The sequence below is a fragment of the Strigops habroptila genome, chromosome 13 (genome assembly GCF_004027225.2).
Source record: "Strigops habroptila isolate Jane chromosome 13, bStrHab1.2.pri, whole genome shotgun sequence".
In the NCBI taxonomy this organism is placed as follows: domain Eukaryota; kingdom Metazoa; phylum Chordata; class Aves; order Psittaciformes; family Psittacidae; genus Strigops; species Strigops habroptila.
In genome coordinates this window covers 7,271,497-7,280,523 of record NC_044289.2, presented here as the reverse complement: position 1 = coordinate 7,280,523, position 9,027 = coordinate 7,271,497, and the positions used below count along the sequence as shown (strand labels likewise).

Sequence of the window (9,027 nt, the reverse complement as noted above, 5' to 3'; positions counted from 1 at the left end):
AATCTGCCCCTTTCCTTAAAACCTCCTAGTGTGACTATTCTGCCAGAGAATACCATTACCATAGCAGACACCTCTTGAATTTCGATCACACTCCAAGAACATTGTACTAAACGAGGAATCTACATGCTATGTTGTTAAAAATTGCAGCATGGAGCTTTTATCATTCCTTCTAGTGTGACCCTCTGACCCTAAAAACATTTTCTAGTGTATTGGACCTAGATGGGTTGCTTCTGTTCAGAGGAAAAAGTGATTGAGAAAATTAGATGCTTCTCCGGTAAAAGTGTGGGTGAATATAATAGGAACAAACAAGAACAGAAAGTTTCGTTATCAGAATTCTTCTGCCTGTGGAGCTTCCTTTCTGCTCTGCTCATTTTTAGATCTGTGCTACTACTAACATCTCTATCTCAGTCTCCCTCTCACTCAAATAACAGTTGCTAAATCAATGCCCTGGACTTGTAAGCTTGTCACTAGAAAAAAACTCTCAGCCAAAGTAATAGATTTGCAACTGCCCACCAGCCAAAGACATAGAATCATAGAATGGTTTGGGTTGGAAAGGACCTTAACATCACCTAGTTCCAACCCCCTGCAATGGGCAGGGATGCCTCACACTAGACCATGTCACCCAAGGCTCTATCCAACCTGGCCTTTGATTGCTGGGAGGAACCAGAACATGTCGCTTCCCATAACATGTTTTCTGTAACATGTTGAAAACATTCAACAGTTAAACTCTGAATTTATAAAGTTGCTGAACATCTACTTTTCTTTTTAATACTTCAGCCACAGACCCTCTAAAAAAATGGGCTGTTAAGACCTCAAGAAAATTAAAAGCCAGATTTTCATTCAGAACATTCCACCACTGTTGGATATGATTAGTTATTTTTCCATTTCTGTGGACAGTGTAACTACAAAGCATGTGAAAGTAGGGAAACTTCTGGCACTTCTTTCTTCCTGCCTTTTTTTTCTTTTTTAAATAAAGAAATGTAGATTTATTTTCATTGCATTTTAATACGTTGCTGTAAAGCTTCTTCATTTCATCACATCTCTTTGACAGCTGGGATAGATCCCTTTCATATTTCTGAATTAAATCCTGTAATAAAATAAACCTTCTTAATTTCATATAGGAGCATAATATTAAAGCAGGAATTAAATAGCAGTGAAAACAAGATAATTCAAGTCAAAATTTTCATGTCACAAAAATTTCACATTTCACAAAAGATAAGCATACATCCAGCACACACATTTCCTTGCAAGTATTAAGACATAAAAGACAAAAAAAAGAAACATTAATGTTAGAGAATTTTTTACTGTCTCATCCAATGACATTACCTAAATCTATTAAAATTGGCAGAACTAGATAAGCATCATAAGGTCCTAATTTCCACCCACATTTGGCATAGACTAGCCTTTTTGCATAAATGAAGCAAACACTCCCAGTTGCTAGTTCTTGAGGCAGAAACAGAAACTTAACTTTTGAAATAAAAATTCTTTTGTTTTGAAGGGGAACACCTTCACTGAAAGTAGTCCTGTTCATAAGTAGGGCAACAGTGCTTTTGAGAGTTAATTAACTTCTCTGTACCTGAGCTAATAAACCCTGTGTTTGGCTTTGCTGACCCTGGCCAGAGCTGGGCTCACTACACTTGCTCAGCAAACTCTCCGTTGTGTTTCCACCCCATCTTTTTACCCACTAGCATGGGTAGAATCATCTTAGATCAACCTGTATTCACAATTTAGGCATGCCCTAGCATGATGTTTCTTGGATGGTCTCTCTTTCCAAGTAACAAGTTTCACGAGGGGAAGTTTAGATTGGATATTAGGAAACATTTCTTCACTTAAAACGGTCGTCAAGCACTGGAACAGGCTGCCCAGGGAAGTGGTGGAGTACTCACCCGTGGAGGTATTGAAAAGATGTGTATATGATGTGCCACTTGGGGACATGGTTTAGTGATGGCCTTGGCAGTGCTGGGTTAATGGTTGAATTCGGTGACCTTAAAGGTCTTTTCCAATCTAAATGATTGGAAACATATAAACAGAATAAACATATAAACATATATATACATATAAACAGAATAAATATGACTTTGTGCTATTTTGCTTTCTGAGAGCAGAGGAAATTATTAAAAATTCATATATGATCTAAAATTACTGTTATTGCAAAGTGCGTATCATAAGCAACCTTGGGGTTACCCATTCCTCATCCACTCCAGCCCATTTGACTGTGAAGCAAAAGCAGGAGATGCAGAAACTCTGAAAGGCCCTTCCCACGCTGCAGTATGAGACATTATCAGAGGGGAGTAAAAGGCCACTTTCCCTCAAATGCTTGACTCCCTTGTCAGGGCAGATCTCAGCACAAACTAAGCAGATTACTCATCCTTTCCCTCCAGCCCACAATAAGGCTGTGATAATGTTACCTTTAGATCCTTACAGAACTGTGACTCCTGGGATGTCACCTTGATTGTCTTGGGTTTAATAAGCCGCCTGCACTGAATAACGTTTTCCAATTCTTTCTTTAAAACTAACAAAAGAAAAAGAAAATGAGAAATCTCACTAGCGTGCAGCTGTGTCCAAAGGGTTGCAAATGTCTAATTTAGGGCACATGGAAAATTTTGGAGATTATGTGTCTACAATACATTCATCTAGGAATATAATTTTCTGTGTGGAAATAGAAATCCTGAAGGAGGCATGGGTCTTATGAAAAAAAAATAGTATGTGATCATATCACAGCAACTGCTGAATAATGAAGAGATCAACAGTATGGTTATGCAGCAGCCATAAATCTGACCTTTCCTAGCTTTAAGCATTGGGCTTATCAATGAAAATAACATTCTTCAAACCTACATTTTGTGTAAAAAGTTCAGGGTTCCTTTAAAGATAAAAGAACAAAAATTCTACTGTGTGTAACAATAAGAAATCCTGTCTGCTACTGTGAGACCTCTTGCTGTGCAAAATGGGGGGAGAAGAGGATATGGCATTGGCTCCAGGGACTTGGGCCTGAACTGACCCAGGCTGCATTCTAGCATCTTCCTCCCCTTGTGCTTGTGCAATATTTGCAGGAGATGAGCTCCAGGATGTGCTTTGAACTACATGGTGAGAAAGGTTGATTCAGTGGCATTTGGTCCGTCTCTTTCCTTCTCTGCCCTGGTAGATGGAACTCAGAAGATACAAGCGACTAGGCTGGACCCATGTGGAATCCATGGAGGGAAGAAGCCAGCCAACCTCATCCAGTACCCAATATTTACCTCCTCTGACAGCACCCAACTGTTTCTGGTATCATGTCCATTGTACTGCTTTACCTATGACTTTCCAAAACTGCCTTTAAAATATTTAGTAATTTTGAATTGCTACCAACATTGTCCCCAAAGAACACAAGTTACCAAAGGAAAACAGTGCTCTTTTTAGTTAATTATATCTCCTAAAAAGTTGATTGGAATTTCTTGGAGCAGAACAAAAACACTTCAGTAGCCTCAGGCTACATGCCTGGCTGACTCCCAGAGCCCAGCAGAATAGGTACAAGGGTTTTTCAAACTGAAAGCTGAGAGCGACTATCATTCAGATATGTTATCAAAGGCTAAAATAATATCTGTTGGTCTGTAGTTACAGTCAACACCCATGCCACATTTTCAAAAGATAGATTTTTATAAACTTTCAACATAATACAAGTCGCTTTCATCCACTCATACACCTTCTCTATCAAAAGCTTCAATCTAAAATCCATTGAATTCACTGGCCATATTATGATAGTGTTCAATGAGAAGTTGTAAATGTCTCCCAAAATCTGTCTTATATTTGAATAACCTTATTTTGTTCCCTCCTGTTGATTGGTGTTGGACTCTTTTCTAGAGAAGACGACCAGTTTTGTTCAAAGAAGCTCTTGAACTTCAGGACTGAACTGTAGGAAGTTTTCTCCTGCTGCATCGCCTGCTCCCAGAGACCCTGCTACAGCCATAACTTTGATGGAGCACTTCTATCACTTAACATTTGCAGTTTATGATAAACTCTATTTACCATGGGCAGTCTATTTTTTTATATTTCTAAACCACCTGGACACACTTTAATATTTCTTCTTTTTTTCTAAATTCTTCACAGTAACATGGCAGGTTAAGTATCACCATAGCAACAGTTTACCTCAATGTTTTGAACCTTTACCTCTCTTTACAAACTACAGAAGTGCAATGGAAACCTGTTCCAAATGACTGCACACCATATGAAAATCTTTCTCTGAATTTAGAAACCACATTTACATACCATCAACTTCAGCACTGAGGCCCTTCATGGAAGCTGGAAAGGAAGAGAGAGGGGAAAAACATGATAATAAGCATCATTCGTATTGTGAGAATGGAAGTTTCCACAGAAGTTGGAGGACTTAATTTTTTGTTTGTTGATTATTTTTTTCCCCTCCCTCCTCTTACCATCGGGAACAGCTTCAAATTCTGTCAACTCCTCAGAAAATCTGGCAAGATCAGATTTTGTTCCACAAGGTAAGAAGATCTGTTCCACAAGGGCGTGAAGCAAGGTGAATGTCTTCTCTTTACCCCGCAACAGAGGTAACTGCAAATAGAATAGAGTAATAATTGACAGACTGAGCTATGACATTTAAAAAAATTAAAAAAAAAAAAGGAAAAAAAAAAAGGAACAGCGGGATGTTGATAGCTCCCAGGTAAAGTTGACAAGAATAGAAAACACAATGAAATTAAACCTCTTTTCAATCTGCCATTTCACATGTTCTTGATTCAGATCAGCTTTACACTCTCATATCCATTGACCTTCCTTGTTCTTTTGTGTATTCTTATTCACATGGGTCTTTTTTAACTTGAGGTATCCTAATTGATTACAACTGATTTTGAACCTCCACACACAGCCATTATTCCTTTCCGGTTAAAAGCAGTGTGCTGTGTTCACAAAGATAGCAAAGTTTCTTAATTGAATCTGGGAAGATGCTCTGTGGCAGAAAAAGATTTCATAGGCATTTTTCATTATGATAGATGTGGTATTATGGCCCTTATATATATATATATGAAGAAAAAAAAGAATGTAAGTTGTGTCTCAGAATTGTCACTAGAGTTATAAATCACTCACTCATATATTAAAGTTTCCAGATGGGAAAGATACCTTACCAAAAAAAAAGTCCTTCTCTCCTATTTACAGATCAGGCATAATCTTACAACAGCATTAAAGGTACAAGGCAGCTTCATGAATTCGTATCTGTTTCTTACTTTTTAGGATAAGAATGTGATGCTTTGTTGCTGTTGGGTGGAGGAGGGGAAAAAGCCCAGTACTCAGCAGCAGCATTTTCTGATGGCAAATTCTGATGGCAAATTCTGATGAAGAGGGGAAAGTAGTTTCCTTAAAACTAATGGAAAACTCAGCCTAATGTCACGCAAGTGGTAGGTCAGTGAAGAGACAATTAGAGAGCTAAGAGCCAAATGATGCTTATTGTACAGCAGATGCCTGGCAGGATAAAGATCACAACTGCCACCTTTGTCCCCTGTTCAATCATCCAGCAGAGCAGTGATGGAGTGTTAAAACCGTTGCAGTCAAATTCCACTCCCATTCAATTTATTAATTTATTTACGTTCTACCTTTGAAACTTTACCTTCAAATGGCATTCTATCTCTTGTGGCAAAAGATCTTGCAATGGTGTAAAATGAAGCACTAAGAAATTACTCCGGTGCCATAAAAATGCAACCACAGAAGAAATGCTGTAGTTACAGCCTCTGACCACAGTGAAATGAAAAGGGTCCACATAACAGTGCTCTGCACAAAACTGCAAATTACACTCTATCTAAACTTGTTTCTAACCACGGGCCTGCAGCTCAGATGCCTATTCTACCCAGGGAATCTTAGCATCAGGACTGTCAGCATTTTGATGTTCTACCTTATTAGAAACACAGTGTATTCAGCACCACAGTGCCCCCATCTAGCCAGTGCTGCTGTCTAAAATGGAGAAATGCATCTTGTTATAACAGACATTAAAGAATATATTGTTATACAGGATTTTTTTTCTAGGGTAACCAAAAGGAGATGTTATAATTTTAGCTACTCATTAAAAATTATAGCCTTTCTCCATAATCAGAGGAAAACTGACTTAATATTAATGGCTAACACACCTTAGCATGTTACGCTTTTAATCACAAGAAAAATATTTACTCACTTTGGTCAAAGATGGCAATCGAAGTCCTTTTGTCTTCTCTTTTCCAGCCTTTTCATTTAAATGGTTCCTAAAGGCTAAAATGTACTCCAAGACAGCAACAAATTTCTGGCTGGATAGCAGCTGCTTACTCACTTGGATTTTCTGGTTTATAGCTGAATCACAGAAATCTTCCTCCAGTTCAGATTGAAAATGTGAGTAAATCACTGGTGTCTATACTTTCTCTTTGCCAAAAGCTTCATTGTCCTCGCCTGAAGCAAGTCACACTTTAGCTGATGGATAATTTCCTATTCAACTTCTCTGGGGGAATAGGCCAGGGGTTTTCAGGAAGGACCTATTAAAAGTCTCCCACCAAGATAAAGCTGGTGTTGGCACAGTTGCCTGCCCCCAAAAGAGGTCACATCCTTTCTGGCTGCCAAACCAGCCCTGCCAAAATGACTTCAACCTCATCTCTTAAAAATGCTTCTCACAAAAAAAAAAAAAAAAAAAAAAAAAAAAGTATTTTGTTGTTTGAATGCACCAGATTTCATCTAATGTCATGTATCAGGGGAAGCAGATAGCCTCAAGCACAGTATAAGGTTCTCCATCCTTCACCTCCCTCCCTTCTGCTTATACCAGCTGAAGACTGTTCTTATCAAAATTCTTAGCAGTTTCCCCACAAGGAAGAATCATCATTTCCTGTAATCAAAGTCAGTATCAATTTCTGTTTCCCTCCCTTCCAGGGCTACAGACACAAGAAGAGGCTTTGTTTTAAATTAGGAAATGTATGTTTTTATAGCACCACACCTCTCTTCATGAGTCACCAACACACAAATGTAAAAACAGGGAAAGGGTGAAATGCACGGGAGAGCTGAAAGCCATTGGTAAAACAATTTTGGCACATCACAGGGCCAGAGGTGCTGAAAGTCAATATCCAGCTTGTCCCATAGAATTTCAGGTGTATAATCTATGGTTTAACAACATGTGCTAGCATGGACAAGTAAGAAAATACTTAGACAACTAATCGGCTCTTCAGTGAACATTAAATATCCATCAAAGCAAACAGTATATGTAATAGCTTCCAAATATTCAAAATTTAGTTTCAGTGGAGGATAGCAAAGGCGTAGCACTGTATCAGGCAGAGTCAGAAATCTGTGCATCTCCTCAGTGTTTTACATTTGTTCCCCTTCTGAGCTTTGTTCACTGTTACTACGGTTTTAATCGAGCCAGACAAAGGGTAACACACTTGCAGAACTTTCAAATTTTGTTTTCACTCCGATGCAGAGTGAGAGCAAAACCTTTGAAACATTTTCAGAGAAACAGAATCATGTTGAAATACTTTGTTTTGAATCAAAGTCTATACAAACCCTGGCAGGTAAGGCAGCGGTTAGGAACAGGAAGATCTGGTCCATGAGACTGGAACACTGTTTATTTACATGCCCCTAACCCTAAATCAACCTTAAATGAGGCAAGAGACTTGAACTCTGGTTTGCAACATTTCAATTCGGGGCTGTAATCCTCCCGCAGTCTTCTGAACATAGTAAATGTTTATGAGATGCTGGTCAAATAAACTTGCTATAGGTATCTATGACTTTAGACTGATTCTTTCAGTTTGTGGGGCAAGAACCTCCAGACAAAAGGAATTGAATTTTAATGGTGAAATTCTCTTCTGTCTGATCAGTGCCCAAAGAAAGAGGAAAGTTTAACAGCACCAAATAAAAATTTGAAAATCCTTTCCTGTTCTTGTCTCTCTTCCTTGTGGAAGTCTATTCCTCTGCCAGATCCATTAGCAGCTGCTTCTTGAACCTTACTGGAATAAGGATGATATTAAATGCAGATACATGTATATACTGTTTTGTTTTGAACCAATACTGTAGAATACCATCGTTAGAAAATACAATTAAATTAATTGAATTCTCAAAAGCATTCGAAGTGTACCAGCTGATAGTGCCACTGCATTTCAAATGTAGTCTGTCTCTAATAGTTTCATGTCATTTACAATTCCTTGGCTATCAAAGCCATGACCTATAGAGATTTTATTAAGTTTTTTAACCTTTTTGCTTGTTAATTTTGAACAGAGCCATGAAATGGTTTTTTTAATACACTAGGGTGTCTGGATTATTACACTATGAATTGCTCCCATTATGAACCATGAGATGTTTTGCTATAAGCAAAAAAAGGGGGTGGGGGTGGAACCCCACAACCTTCCAAACTACACAAGCTTGAAATGTGCATTGAGGCCACTTGGCCCTCTACCGTCTAGCTGGTTGATTTTGATTACAAACACTCTGTGAACACACTATAAGCCATGTTACTTACAAGCTCCAAATCTCTCATGCTTACAGGGAGCTCACGTATGCTAAGCAGGAGATCCAACCTCTGGCCTAAGTGGGGGATTTTTCACAGCTGTATAGAGTTGAACAGAAAAGGAATCAAAACTTGTGTTTATACCAAAACAAGCACATATCTTTCATAATTTGAGTAATTTAGCTGCACCATAGTTTTCCTAATTTCTGTGCTCATTTAGTAATTTTATTCTAAGCCTTAAGTCTGTAGATATACTATGGCACATACCTGAATATGCATTTTGCAAATGCAAATTTAAGAAGACACTGTACACTTGTAAGGCCAGACATTATTAAAATCAGTGACACTCATTTCTTGTGAGTAAGAATGGTTAAATGCATACAATTTTATACTTACAGGTTTTGGAAATCTAGCTCAGAATAAATCAGGAGAGGGAAGGCATGTGACTTGGAGACACAAAGGGATCCATACAGTTCTCTTCATAATATCTGCCTGTCCCAATTCTTTATCAGATAAATCCTTTTCTACCTATTCTAGCTGTGATTGTATATTTAAGTTAAAAACAGCAGCTTCTTGTAGTGGTTTTATCTAGGAGA

At 38.2% G+C, this 9,027-nt stretch overlaps 1 long non-coding RNA gene across 1 annotated transcript; it reads right to left on the bottom strand.

Moving 5' to 3' along the window:
- Positions 1 to 2,436: 2,436 nt before the first annotated feature.
- LOC115615356 lies at positions 2,437 to 4,525 on the bottom strand. Its single transcript, XR_003994029.1, has 3 exons — positions 4,407 to 4,525; positions 4,243 to 4,275; positions 2,437 to 2,512 (listed from the first exon to the last, which is right to left on the bottom strand). It is a non-coding gene; the product is annotated as an uncharacterized LOC115615356 (long non-coding RNA).
- Positions 4,526 to 9,027: the final 4,502 nt, after the last annotated feature.